This window comes from Arachis hypogaea, chromosome 1 (assembly GCF_003086295.3).
Source record: "Arachis hypogaea cultivar Tifrunner chromosome 1, arahy.Tifrunner.gnm2.J5K5, whole genome shotgun sequence".
NCBI classification, from domain to species: Eukaryota; Viridiplantae; Streptophyta; class Magnoliopsida; order Fabales; family Fabaceae; genus Arachis; species Arachis hypogaea.
The window spans coordinates 27,984,647-27,999,111 of record NC_092036.1 but is presented as its reverse complement, the minus strand read 5'-3'; the positions used below and the strand labels follow the sequence as shown (position 1 = coordinate 27,999,111).

General features: G+C 38.5%; 1 non-coding gene across 1 annotated transcript; it reads right to left on the bottom strand.

Moving 5' to 3' along the window:
* Positions 1–12,011: 12,011 nt before the first annotated feature.
* Positions 12,012–12,119, bottom strand: LOC112714521 (small nucleolar RNA R71). The gene has a single exon (XR_003159284.1). It is a non-coding gene; the product is annotated as a small nucleolar RNA R71 (small nucleolar RNA).
* Positions 12,120–14,465: the final 2,346 nt, after the last annotated feature.

Below are 14,465 nucleotides of genomic sequence, written 5' to 3'. Positions count from 1 at the left end.
GTAGAACAAGCAGTCTGAAAATCCCTAAGGTGCTTGATAGGCTCTTGAGCAGGTAGGCCATGAAACTTGGGCATCAAGTTGAGTAGTGCAGACTTTATTTCAAAATCCACAGCCACTGTTGGGTGGTGTGCTTGGAATGGTTGTAGTGTAAAATCAGGGACTCCTTCCTCCTGGATAGTGACTCTCCTAGGTGCTGCCATGTCACCTGCACGTAAATCAACTGGATCAGTAGAGAGGGAGCTTGTTTCTTCCTTAGATGACGTTTCAGGTTCATCCTCAGAGAGGACTAGCCGACGCCGAGCTTGCCTTATATGTGAAATAGTTCTTTCAATCTCAGGGTCAAATACTGGCAAGCTTAGATCAGGAAGTGAACGCTTCATTTAACAAAAGAAACGTGCAGCTCATAGTAACAAAATAAAAAGAAAAATTGCAATTAAATAAATTCCAATTAATAAATTAGCACACTATTGCAACTCCCCAGCAACGGCGCCAAAAATTGACGTGGCGAAAATTGGCGAGTTAAGAAATTATTATAAGAGATACGTTGCAAGTACAGTCCTTAACCAGCCAAAAATCTGCTTATCAATTTAGAAGGGTTGTCACAATATTGAAATTAAAATACTGGGAGTATGAATCCCAGGTCGTCTCCCAACGAGTTGTAGAAAGATGTGCTATTTTATTAATCAGGTGTTTTTAAAAATGGTTGAGTTGATAAACAGGAAATTAAATCAAAGAATTTAGATAATTTAAATAAAAGCCTTGACTGGGAGTAGATTAGTTGGAAGTCCTATTCTTGTTGAAGTACTCTCAAGATTAATTGATAATTGAAGGTTGTTCTGCTTAGTTATCCATTACTAGGTAAAGGAAAGTCAAGCAAGTTGGAAAGCTATTTCTAGTCACAAGTTCTAATCCTCTCCCTTGGGAAGGACTAGTGTCAATGACTAGAGGGTGATCCAACAATAAACCCAATTACAATTTTTCTCTTGAGTAATCCAACTCAAGGTTTCCTTTCAATCATCTCCCAATCAAGTTATGGAACTACTCACTCATCATAATTATAGACTTCACAGAATCAATGGGGAAAATAAAAGAAGACATAATAAATAATAATAAAAGAGATTAATTAAAAATAAAAATAGTTCTGTATTAATAACTTTGAAAATAATCCAATGTCAACTCTAGAGGAATTAAGAATATGGAAGAATAAATGAAAAGTAAATAACAAACTATAGTGACTAGTACCGGAGGTAGACTCTTCTCAAAAGCTAAAGCCAAAATCTTCAAAATCCTAATTATGAATGTTCAAGTGAGAAACGTAGGGGAGGAGTAAATTCAGATCTCTAAACTAAAAATTATGCGGAATGAATGTTGTTCCTTTGTCTCTGCATGTTCCCTGGCTCTAATCTGTGTTTCTGGGCCGAAGACTAGGTTGAAATGTGGCCCAGAAACTCTGCCAGCGACTTCTGAAATTCTGCAGATCACGCACGTTACGCGGCCGCGTCGTCCATGTGTTCGTGTCACTCAGCATTTCTCGTACCACGTGTGCGCATCTTCCATGCATTCACGTCATTTGTGTAGCTTCCAATCCGCGCAGTTGCGTCAGGCACGCGAGCGTATCACTGTGATTTCTTCTATTTCACGCGGTCGCATCAGCCATGCGACCGCGTGACTTCTCACTGGTCATCTCCTCAATTCTTTGTGTTCCTTCCATTTTTGCATGCTTCCTCTTCATTCCTTACGTCATTCCTGCCCTATGAAGCCTGAAACACTTAACACACAGATCACGGCATCGAATGGTACAAAGGAAGATAAAAATATATAACTAAAAGATCTTAGGAAGCAAGTTTTTAATCAAAGGAAATTTTTAGGAAGGAATTGTAAATACATGCAAATCATATGAATAAGTGGGTAAAGACCTCATAAAACCACACAATTAAACACAATATGAATAATAAAATAGTGGTTTATCACCGGCACTGCTACCTGATGCGTGAGCATCTTTGTTATCTTTTCCTAGTGAATTTGCATTTAAATTATTAAGTTTAATCAAGAATTAATTGTCTTTTAGCCACTATAGATGCTACTTTGAGTCTTGTGCAATTCTGTTTATTTTAGGTAGCATTCAGCTGGATTTGATGGAGTTTCTGCAGCGCAAGAATTGAAGGAGATGAGAGTGAGGAGCAACGCGTGCGCGTACCTAACGCGTGCGAGTGATTTGGAGCTTTCCATGGCGACGCGTGCGCATGCCTGATGCATACGCGTGAAAAGCGAAGCTGCACAGCGACGCGTGCGCGTACTTGACGCGTACGCGTGACACGCAGAATAGACCATCGATGCGTACGCGTGACTGATGCGTACGCGTGACATGTGCCACGTGCAGAAAATGCAGAAAACGCTGGGGGTGATTTCTGGGCCCCATTTTGGCACTCAAGTAAGGTGCAGCTCTCTGCCAAGTTAGGCGTGGATCCAGTGAAGCCAAGTGGTCCCCACATTACAAGGCGTGGATTATTTAATTGATTCTGATTCAAATTTGAATTTGAAAATAAGAAAAGATATTATCTTAATTTTAGATATTAGATTTTAAAATTAATTAGGATTAGTTATAAAAAGGAGAAACTTTTCTTCTTTAGGCGGATTCCGGAGGATTCCATTAGGGAATTTTATTCCAATTAATATTCCGTACTTCAGAGTTTACCTGAATCCTAGTTTTCTTCTCTGAGTCATGAGCAACTAAACCTCCATTGTTAAGGTTATGAGCTCTGTCTATTGTATGGATTGATACTATTGTTATCTATTTTAATTCATATTTTGATTTATATTTCAATAATTGTTTTCGTTCTTTATTTTATGAATTTGGGTGGAACGGAAGTATGACCCATGTTCTAATTGAGTTATTGTATAACTTGGAAAAGCTCTTTACTTGAACAACAGCTTGAAAACAATTTCTCCTAAATTTTAATTATTTGGATTTAACGGGATACGTGACATATAATCCTCTTATTTTTTGATAATTAGAATTTTTGTGGCATACAAACTGGAATTTGATCATTGATGAGCGGATAATTTATACGCTTTTTGGCATTGTTTTTAGTATATTTTTAGTATGTTTTAGTTAGTTTTTAGTATATTTCTATTAGTTTTTAGTTAAAATTCACTTTTCTGCACTTTACTATGAGTTTGTGTGTTTTTCTATGATTTCAGGTATTTTCTGGCTGAAATTGAGGGACTTGAGCAAAAATCTGATTCAGAGGCTGAAAAGGACTGCAGATGCTGTTGGATTCTGACCTCCCTACACTCGAAGTGGATTTTCTGGAGCTACAGAAGCCTAATTGGCGCGCTCTCAATGGCGTTGGAAAGTAGACATCCTGGGCTTTCCAGCAATGTATATTAGTCCATACTTTGCCCGATATTTGATGGCCCAAACCGGCGTCCCAAATCAGCTCAAAACTGCCCGGTGTTAAACGCCGGAACTGGCACAAGAATGGGAGTTAAACGCCCAAACTGGCACAAAAGCTGGTGTTTAACTCCGAGAGAAGTCTCTATACGAAAATGCTTTAATGCTCAGCTCAAGCACGCATCAAGTGGGCCCAGAAGTGGATTTTTATGTCATTTACTCATCTCTGTAAACCCTAGGCTACTAGTTCTCTACAAATAGGACCTTTTGCTATTGTATTTTCATCTTTGGACATCTAGTTCTTAGATCAGATCTTGGTAGCTATCTTTAGTCTTATGCTATCTTAGATCATGTGGGCTGGCCTCTCGGCCATGCCTAGACCTTGTTCTTATGTATTTTCAACGGTGGAGTTTCTACACACCATAGATTAAGGTGTGGAGCTCTGCTGTACCTCGAGTATTAATGCAATTACTATTGTTCTTCTATTCAATTCAGCTTATTCTTGTTCTAAGATATTCATTTGCACCCAAGAACATGATGAATGTCATGATTATGTGACACTCATCATCATTCTCACTTATGAACGAGTGCCTGACAACCACTTCTGTTCTACAAGCAAACAAGGCTTGAATGTTTATCTCTTGGATCCCTTGATCGGAATCTTCGTGGTATAAGCTAGAATTGATGGCGGCATTCAAATGAATCCGGAAGGTCTAAACCTTGTCTGTGGTATTCTGAGTAGGATTCAATGATTGAATGACTGTGACGAGCTTCAAACTCCTGAAGGCTAGGCGTTAGTGACAGACACAAAAGAATCAATGGATTCTATTCCAACCTGATTGAGAACCGACAGATGATTAGCCGTGCCGTGACAGGGTGCGTTGAACATTTTCACTGAGAGGACGGGATTGTAGCCACTGACAACGGTGATGCCCAACATACAGCTTGCCATGGAAAGGAGTAAGAAGGATTGGATGAAGACAGTAGGAAAGCAGAGAGACGGAAGGGACAAAGCATCTCCATTCGCTTATCTGAAGTTCTCACCAATGAATTACATAAGTATCTCTATCTTTATTTTATGCTTTATTCGTATATCATCCATAACCATTTGAATCTGCCTGACTGAGATTTACAAGGTGACCATAGCTTGCTTCATACCAACAATCTCCGTGGGATCGACCCTTACTCGCGTAAGGTTTATTACTTGGACGACCCAGTACACTTGCTGGTTAGTTGTGCGAAGTTGTGATAAATAGTTGAGATTGCAATTGAGAGTACCATGTTGATGGCGCCATTGATGATCACAATTTCGTGCACCAATCATCACCCTCTAATTGGAATTAATTGACCAAGAAATTGGCAGTTAATGAATTTTAGAGGAGACTAGAAAAGTCTAAGGAATTAGGGTCTAGTCACATATAGTTTGTCATAAATTAAATCTTGCATGATTAAAATATAGTTAATAAGAAAAGTCAATCCAGAAAATAGACAACTCTGAAGCCTTAACTATTTTCTCCCATATTTTATTCCCAACTTATTCACCTGCTGTCTTCAAACTCTTAATTTACTGTTTAATGCTCTTTGAACATCCAACACTTTTTTCTGTTTGCCTAACTAAGTGGTTTAACCAACCATTGTTGCTTGATCCATTAATCCTCGTGGGATCGACCCTCACTCACCTGAGGTATTACTTGGTACGACCCGATACACTTGCCGGTTAGTCTGTGGGTTATAAATTACCGCATCAAGGTTTTGGCGCCGTTGCCGAGGATTGACTGTGATTAACAACTTTCAGTTGTTTGATTGCTTAGATTAGGCGTTTTAGTTTTAATTTAATTTAAATTTTATTTAAAAAATTTTTGAAAAAAAATTTCTGTTCTGTCTTCTTTGCTTTCCTGTTTACCACATGGTGCGTTTAATTCTATTTGGTGTTTTGTGCTAAGGAAAAACAATAGAGAGAGATCACATGGATTACTACTCACACCCAAGTAGTGATTCATATTGTGGTGGATGGAGGAACTATCCAAATTTTGGTTGGCAAAGTCAAAACCAAAGAAACTTCAATACTCCATGTTCCAACTATCAAGAGCCACCACCTGCATATTCATATCAAGAACCACCATCTCCATGTTCATACCAAGAACTACCACCTCTCTATCCATATCAAGAACCATCACCCTTTTACCCATATCAAGAGCCACCATCTCCCTATTCATACCAAGAACCATCCTCTTTTTACACTTATCATGAATCATCATCTCCTTCTTATGCATATCAAGAGCCACCATCTCCTTATTCATCTCAAATACCATCAGATCTTGAGCTTCTCATGAAAGAATTCATACATGATATAAAGATGAGTGTCAAAAATGTAGAGAATTATGTGCAGCTGATTACTAAGTCCCATGAAGAAGAACAAGCAAATTCCTTCTCAAGTGATATAATAGAAGATCCTATAAAAGAAAGTGAGGAAATCAATCAAAGGAGTTCATACTCCAGTGAATTAGAGAACTTTCTACCCTCACACATGGAAGAAGAGGAAGATGCGCCAACAAAGGAGGAGGATGCAACAACAAAGAAAGAAGATGCAGAAACAAGGGAGGTTGTAAAGGATGAAAGCAATTATGGGAATCTACATTCCAATGAAGCAGAGAATGGCATAGAGGGTGAGTTTACTGAACCACCAATTTGAAGAAGTTCTTGATGAAGGGTACACTCTAACCATCACACAACACCAAAATTTTGAAATCAAATAAGTGAAGGCAACCAAGAAAAGCATTGAAAAGGGGATTGTGACCAAGAAACAGAAGAAATTATCCATGAAAAAGAGAAGGTCAACAAAGAGCAATCCAACCTCTACCCCAACAAGCAAAGTGAATCAAGCTAATTACAATAAAAGAAAGCTTGTTAGGAGGACTTTATATCAGGGGGCACTAGTCTTCACCTCTTCTCCCTTGGAGTCATTTCTTTTAACCAACTGGAAGAAGAGGAAGAAAATTTAACAATCAAGTGTGAAGCTAGTGACATTAAAGAAGCGCTTGTCGGAAGGCAACCCGATAATTTTGTATCCTTAGTTATTCTCGTAGTAGTAGTTTTCTTATTTATTTGAATTTTATTAAGTTCTATCTGATCATGCAGATATTTGAGAATATGAACTGAATATTTCAAAAAAAAAAAAACGAGCACACGGCACGCAAGCGTCACTGACACGTACGCATCATATGTGTGTGCGTGAAAAATAAAAGTGAACAGAGAGTTGCGCGGGAGTGGCGAAGGAAGCGTGCCTTGCGCACAAATTGACGAGTGCGCGTCCATTGTGATTTTGGCACTCCACGCATACGCATCAAGCACGCGCACATGTGTATGAGTAAAATCAGCGTAAAAGGTGTTTAGCCAGAGAGTTATGCTGGTATGGGGCTAGAACTATGATGGGCGCACAAGCCCCACCACGCGGACGCGTCCCTGACGCGTTTGCATCGTTTTCCCATCATGGCCTTCCACGCGTATGCGTCCCTGACGTGTATGTGTCGTTTGAAGTTCGTACGATCCATGCATACGCGTGCCTCATGCGTACGCGTCGCATGCAATTCCCAATTGAACCACTTCAGTGCCTGATTTCAAATCATCCACCTCCCAAATCCTCTTTCTCTCTTGTTCTTTTATCTTTTTCTTCTTCGTTCATCATATTAATTGCTTTTATGCCTCTCTCTCTGTTTGTAGTTCTTCTTTGCTTGAGGACAAGCAAACCTTTAAGTTTGGTTTTGATATTTCGCTTATAGCTTTTCTGCCTAGCACCAAAGGGAGAAGAATGTTGTTCTTGAAGGAATGAGATGACCACCAGCATAACTGAGGTGGTTGAGTTCCTTTCATTCTATTTCTCTTCCGTTCTTATTGTGTTGTCTTCTATTTTCTGTTGCTTTGATTGCTTGCATGATCTTTAGTACTTTTGGTTAAAAAAATTTGTCTCATGTATTGCTCACTAAAGCTTGAATTCAAAAAAAGAAGTGATGTATTGCATAAGAAATTGAGTTATATTTAAGAGTAGTCTTATTTACTTAAATGTGGTGGTATTATTTGTGATTTTGAATGCATGACATGAACAGTGCATATTTGAATTTGAATCAAAGGATGTTGATGTATAAGGAACAGGAATTTAGAGAATTATTATGACTTCTGTGAAACAAACAAAAATTTAATCCTTGAAGCAAAAGAAACAGCAAAAGAAAAAGAAACTATAAAAGCAAGTTCCAAGGCTCTGAGTATCAATGACTAGGGAGGTCAGACATGATTAAAAGCTCAAAGAGTTGTTTCCTAGTCATATGCTTGTGGTGTGATTGTGTCAAGTAATCATTGAGACAGAATATTTAAAGTCGAGACCAAGTGCATTTAACAGAGTATGCCAAAGGCTTTGAGCACCACTGTCTGGGAGTAAATGAAAGAAAAATCAGAACTTAAAGAGAGTTCCCTAGTTAAGTGCTTGTGGTGTTTCTGTGTCAAGTAACCCTTGAGACAAAACATTTAAAGTCACAGCTAGGCTCAAAGTACAAAGCACCAAAGAAAAATAAATTAAAGAAAATCATGCTGTGTTCAAGGATTAAACTGGAGTATAAAGATCAGAGAATTCATAATATGATTTGGATTCTAATTTTGAATGACACTGACATTCCAATGATTCAAAGGAGAGTGAGATGCCAAAACTGTTCAAAATTACAATGAATAAATCCCATTTTAAAAAGAGACATGAGCTTAATCGAACTCTCATTCTCATGCAAATTCACATCCTAAGACTATGTTAGTTTTGGTTGCTTGAGGACAAGCAACAATTCAAGTTTGGTGTTGTGATGCATGAGCATCTTTGTTATCTTTTCCTAGTGAATTTACATTTAAATTGTTAAGTGTAATCAAGAATTAATTGTCTTTTAGCCACTATGGATGCTACTTTGAGTCTTGTGCAATTCTGTTTATTTTAGGAAGCATTCAGCTGGATTTGATGGAGTTTCTGAAGCATAATAATTGAAGGAGATGACAGCGAGGAGCGATGCGTGCGCGTATGATGAGAGGATAATTTATACGCTTTTTGGCATTATTTTTAGGTAGTTTTTAGTAGGATCTAGCTACTTTTTGGGATGTTTTTATTAGTTTTTATGCAAAATTGACATTTCTAGACTTTACTATGAGTTTGTGTGTTTTTCTGTGATTTCAGGTATTTTCTAGCTGAAATTGAGGGACCTGAGCAAAAATCTGATTCAGAGGCTGACAAAGGACTGCAGATGCCGTTGGAAATTAGACATCCAGAGCTTTCCAGCAATATATAATAGTCCATACTTTGCTCAAGTTTTGATGATACAAATTGGCATTCAAACGCCCTTTCTCTGCCCTATTCTGAAGTCAAAACGCCAGAACTGGCATAAAAGCTGGAGTTAAACGTCCAAACTGGCACCAAAGCTGGCGTTTAACTCCAAGAGAAGCCTCTACACGTGTGAAGCTCAATGCTTAGCACAAGCACACACCAAGTGCGCCCGGAAGTGGATTTCTGCATCATTTACCTATTTCTGTAAACCCTAGTAGCTAGTTTCATTATAAATAGGACCTCTTACTATTGTATTTTCATCTTTTGATCATCTTTTGATCTCTTGATCACATTTTGGGGGCTGGCTTCATGGCCATGCCTGGACCATTATCACTTATGTATTTTCAACGGTGGAGTTTCTACACACCACAGATTAAGGTGTGGAACTCTGCTGTTCCTCGAGTATTAATGCAAAGTACTATTGTTCTTCTATTAAATTCATGCTTATTCTTGTTCTAAGATATTCACTCATACTTCAACCTGATGAATGTGATGATCCGTGACACTCATCATCATTCTCACCTATGAACGCGTGTCTGACAACCACTTCCGTTCTACATAAGATTGAGCGTGTATCTCTTGGATTCCTGGTCCACGACGCATAGTTGCCTCGCCTGACAACTGAGCCTTCCATTCCGTGAGACCAGAGTCTTTGTGGTATAAGCTAAAATTATTGGTGGCCATTCCTGAGATCTGGAAAGTCTAAACCTTGTCTATGGTATTCCGAGTAGGATCTGGGAAGGGATGACTGTGACGAGCTTCAAAATCGCAACTGTAGAGCGTAGTAACAGACGCAAAAGGATAGTAAATCCCATTCCTACACGATTGAGAACCAACAGCTGATTAGCCATGCGGGAAACCGTAGAGGACCTTTTTCACTGAGAGGATGGGAGGTAGCCATTGACGCCGGTGAAACCCAACATACAACTTGCCATGGAAAGGAGTATGAAGGATTGGATGAAGGCAGTAGAAAAGCAGAGATTCAAGAGGGACGAAGCCTCTCCATATGCTTATCTGAAATTCCCACCAATGATTTACATAAGTATTTCTATCTTTATTTTCTGTTTATTTATCTTTTAATTATTAAAACTCCATAACCATTTGATCCGCCTGACTGAGATTTACAAGGTGACCATAGCTTGCTTCAAGCCGACAATCTCCGTAGGATCGACCCTTACTCACGTAAGGTATTACTTGGACGACCCAGTGCACTTGCTGGTTAGTTGTGCGACGTTGTGAAAAAGAGTTGAGATTACAATTGTGCGTACAAGTGTTTGGCGCCATTGTGTATCACAATTTCATGCACCAAGTTTTTGGCACCGTTGCCGGGGATTGTTCGAGTTTGGACAACTGACGGTTCATCTTGTTGCTCTGATTAGGTAATTTTCCTTTATTTTGTTCTCAAAAAGTTCTTAAAAACCTTTCAAAAATTTTTTCTTTTTTTTGTTTTTCCAAAAATGATTTTCGAAAAACCCAAAAAATTCATAAAACCATAAAAACTCAAAAATATTTCATGGTTCTTATTTGAATCTAAGGCCAAATATTAAGTTTGGTGTCAATTGCATGATTTTAATTGTCTTGCAATTTTCGAAACACATACATTGTGTTCTTGATGATCTTCAAGTCGTTCTTGATGAATCGCATTGTTTGATCTTCATGATTTATTGATTTGCACTGCCTGATGTTCTATATATGCATTCTTGCATTCATATGGCCCAAACATGAGAAAGGTCTAAGTTTGGTGTCCTCCATGTTTTCTTTCATTAAGAAAACTAAGTTCTTAATGTTCATCTTGATCTTCAAGATTGTTCTTGGTGTTCATCTTGACGTTCATAATGTTCTTGCATATATCTTTTGTTTTGATCCAAGAATTATATGTTTTGACTCATTTTGTTGTTTTTCAAAATTGAAAACATATCTTCTTGAATAAAGAATTTAGCAAAATGAAGATCCAAGAACATAAAGTAGAGGAATTACAGAGAAAAAGCTAGGCGTTCAAAACGCCCAGTAAAGAAGGAAAATTGGCGTTTAAACACCAGCCAGGATACCTGGCTGAGCGTTTAAACGCCCAAACCATGCAGCAATTGGGCGTTAAACGCCCAAAATATGCAGTTTCTAGGCGTTTAACGCTAGGATGATACAAGGAGAGGAATTTTGTTTTCAAATCAAATCTTTTTCAAATCTTCATATTTTTTAAAAAAAAATCAAATCTTTTTCAAATCAAATATTTTCAATCATATCTTTTTCAAAATCATATCTTTTCAATCATATCTTTTTCAAAAATCTAATCTTTTTAATTTTTATCTTTCCAATCATATCTTCAAAATCATATCTTTTTCAAATCATATCTTTTTAAAATTCTAATTTCAAAAATCTTTTTCTAACTTCTTATCTCTTTCAAATTTATTTCTTATCTTTTTCAAAAACTACCTAACTACTTTTTCACTTTTAATTTTCGAAAAACATTAACCTTTTTTCAAAATTCTTTTTTTTTAACTAATTGTTTGGAATTTTCAATTTGATTTTCAAAAATCTCCCTCCCTTTTTCTCATTTTTTTAACACTAACATTCCTCCTCCATTGTCAATTCGGACTCACTCCTTCTTTGTGTGTTCGAATTCTGCCTTACCTCATTCTTCTATTCTTATTTTCCTCTGACACCTCAAGGGATCTCTATACTGTGACATAGAGGATTCCATATTTTCTTTGTTTTCTTCTATTTCATATGAGCAGGAACAAAGATAAAGGCATACTTGTTGAAGCTGATCCTGAACCTGAAAGGACTCTAAAGAGGAAGCTAAGAGCAGCTAAAGCACAAAACTCTGAAGAGGACCTCACTGAAATTTTCGAAAAGAAAGCAGCAAAAGAAACAATTATGGCCGAACCAAACAATAATGCCAGGAAGATGCTTGGTGATTTTACTATACTAACTTCTAACTTTTATGGAAGAAGCATCTCAATCCTTGCCATAAGAGCAAACAATTTTGAGCTAAAGCCTCAATTAGTTTCTCTACTGCAACAGAACTGCAAGTTTCATGGACTTCCATCAGAAGATCCTTATCAGTTTTTAACTGAGTTCTTACAGATCTGTGATACTGTTAAGACCAATGGAGTTGATCCTGAAGTCTACAAGCTCACGCTTTTCCTTTTTGCTGTAAGAGACAGAGCTAGAACATGGTTGGACTCACAACCCAGAGATAGCCTGGACTCTTGGGATAAGCTGGTCACGGCCTTCTTGGCCAAGTTCTTTCCTCCTCAAAAGCTGAGAAAGCTTAGAATGGATGTTCAGACCTTCAGACAAAAAGATGGTGAGTCCCTTTATGAAGCTTGGGAAAGATACAAGCAGCTGACGAAAAAGTGTCCTTCTGACATGCTTTCAGAATGGACCACATTAGATATATTCTATGATGGTCTGTCTAAATTTTTCAAGATGTCACTGGACCATTCTGCAGGTGGATCCATTCACCTAAAGAAAACGCCTGCAGAAGCTCAGGAACTTATTGAAATGGTTGCAAATAACCAATTCATGTATACCTCTAAAAGGAATCCTGTGAGTAACGGGATGCCTCAAAAGAGAGGAGTTCTTGAAATTGATGCTCTGAATGCCATATTGGCTCAGAACAAAATATTGACCCAACAAGTCAATATGATCTCTCAGAGTCTGAATGGATTGCAAAATGCATCCAACAGTACTAAAGAAGCATCTTCTGAAGAAGAAGCTTATGATCCTGAGAACCCTGCAATGGCAGAGGTGAATTACATAGGTGAAGCCTTTGGCAACACCTACAATCCTTCATGGAAAAATCATCCAAATTTTTTATGGAAGGATTAACAGAAGCAAGGCTTCAATAATAACAATGGTGGAAGAAACAGGTTTAGCAATAGCAAACCTTTCCATCATCATCTCAGCAACAGACAGAGCATTCTGAGCAGAATCTTTCTAGCTTAGCAAACATAGTCTCTGATCTATCTAAGGCCACTCATAGTTTCATAACTGAAACAAGATCCTCTATTAGAAATTTGGAGGCAAAAGTGGGCCAGCTGAGTAAAAGGGTTACTGAAACTCCTCCTAGCACTCTCCCAAGCAATACAGAAGAGAATCCCAAAGGAGAGTGCAAGGCCATTGATATAATCAACATGGCCGAAACCTTAGAGGAGGAGGAGGACGTGAATCCCAATGAGGAAGACCTCAGGGGACATCCAATGGTCAGTAAGGAATACCCTAATGAGGAACCAAAAGAATCTGAGGCTCATACAGATACCATAGAGATTCTCTTGGACCTCTTTTTACCATTCATGAGCTATGATGACTATTCATCTTCTGAAGAGGATGAAGACATTGTTGAAGGGCAAGTTGCCCAATATTTATGAGCAATCATGAAGCTGAATGCCAAGCTATTTGGTAATGAGACTTGGGAGGATGAACCTCCATTGCTCACCAATGAACTGAATACATTGGTTCAGCAAACTTTACCTCAAAAGAAACAGGATCCTGGTAAATTCTTAATACCTTGTACCATAGGCACCATGACCTTTTAAAAAGCTCTGTGTGACCTGGGGTCAGGGATAAACATGATGCCCCTCTCTGTAATGGAGAGACTGGGAATCTATGAGGTACAGGCTGCTAAATTCTCATTGAAGATGGCAGATAAATCTATGAAAAAGGCTTATAGACTAGTAGAGGACGTGCTAGTGAAGGTTGAAGGCCTTTACTTCCCTGCTGATTTCATAATCCTAGACACTAGGAGGGATGAGGATGAATCCATCATCCTTGGAAGACCCTTCCTAGCCACAGCAAGAGCTGTGATTGATGTTGACAGAGGAGCGTTAATTCTTCATGTGAATGAAGAATGCCTTGTAGTAAAGACTCAAGGTTCTCCATCTGTAACCATGAAGAGTAAGCATGAAGAGCTTCTCCCAATACAGAGTCAAACAGAGCCCCCACATTCAATCTCTAAGTTTGGTGTTGGGAAACCACAGCCAAACTCAAAGTTTGGTGTTGAGATATCTCAACCATACTCTGATCATCTGTGAGGCTTCATGAGAGCTCACTGTCAAGTTATTGACATTAAAGAAGCACTTATTGGGAGGCAACTCAATTTTATTTTAATTTTATCTATATTATTTTGTTTTCTTTTAGGTTGATGATCATGTGAAGTCACAAAGACAATTACAAAAATAAAGAAAAAATTCAAAAGCAGCATGGAAAACAGCACACCTTGGAGGAAGGACTAAACGCCAGTAACGGCAGCAAAATGGGCATTTAAACGCCCAATCTGGCACCTTTCAAGGCGTTTAAACGCCAGAATAGGGCACCAGACTGGCGTTTAAATGCCAAAACAGGACAACAAATTGGCATTTAGACGCCAGAACAGGGAGAAAACCTGGCGTTTAAACGCCAGAACAAGGTAGCAGACTGGCGTTTAAACGCCAGAATTGCACTTAAGGTATTGTGAACGCCCAATTGGAGCAGGGATGAAGAATTCCTTGGCCTTTCAGGATCTGTGGACCCCACAGGATCCCTACCAACCTCAACTCGCTCTCTCTCCTCTTCACACTTTTTTACATCACTCTTCCCCAAATACCCTTCACCAATCACCTCCATATCTCTTCCCCAAATACCCCCCTTCACTCCTTCATTTTCACACATCACAACCACCTTCTTCTACCCTTGGCCGAACCCTATACACCCTCCATCTCCTCTATTTTCTTCTTCTTCTAC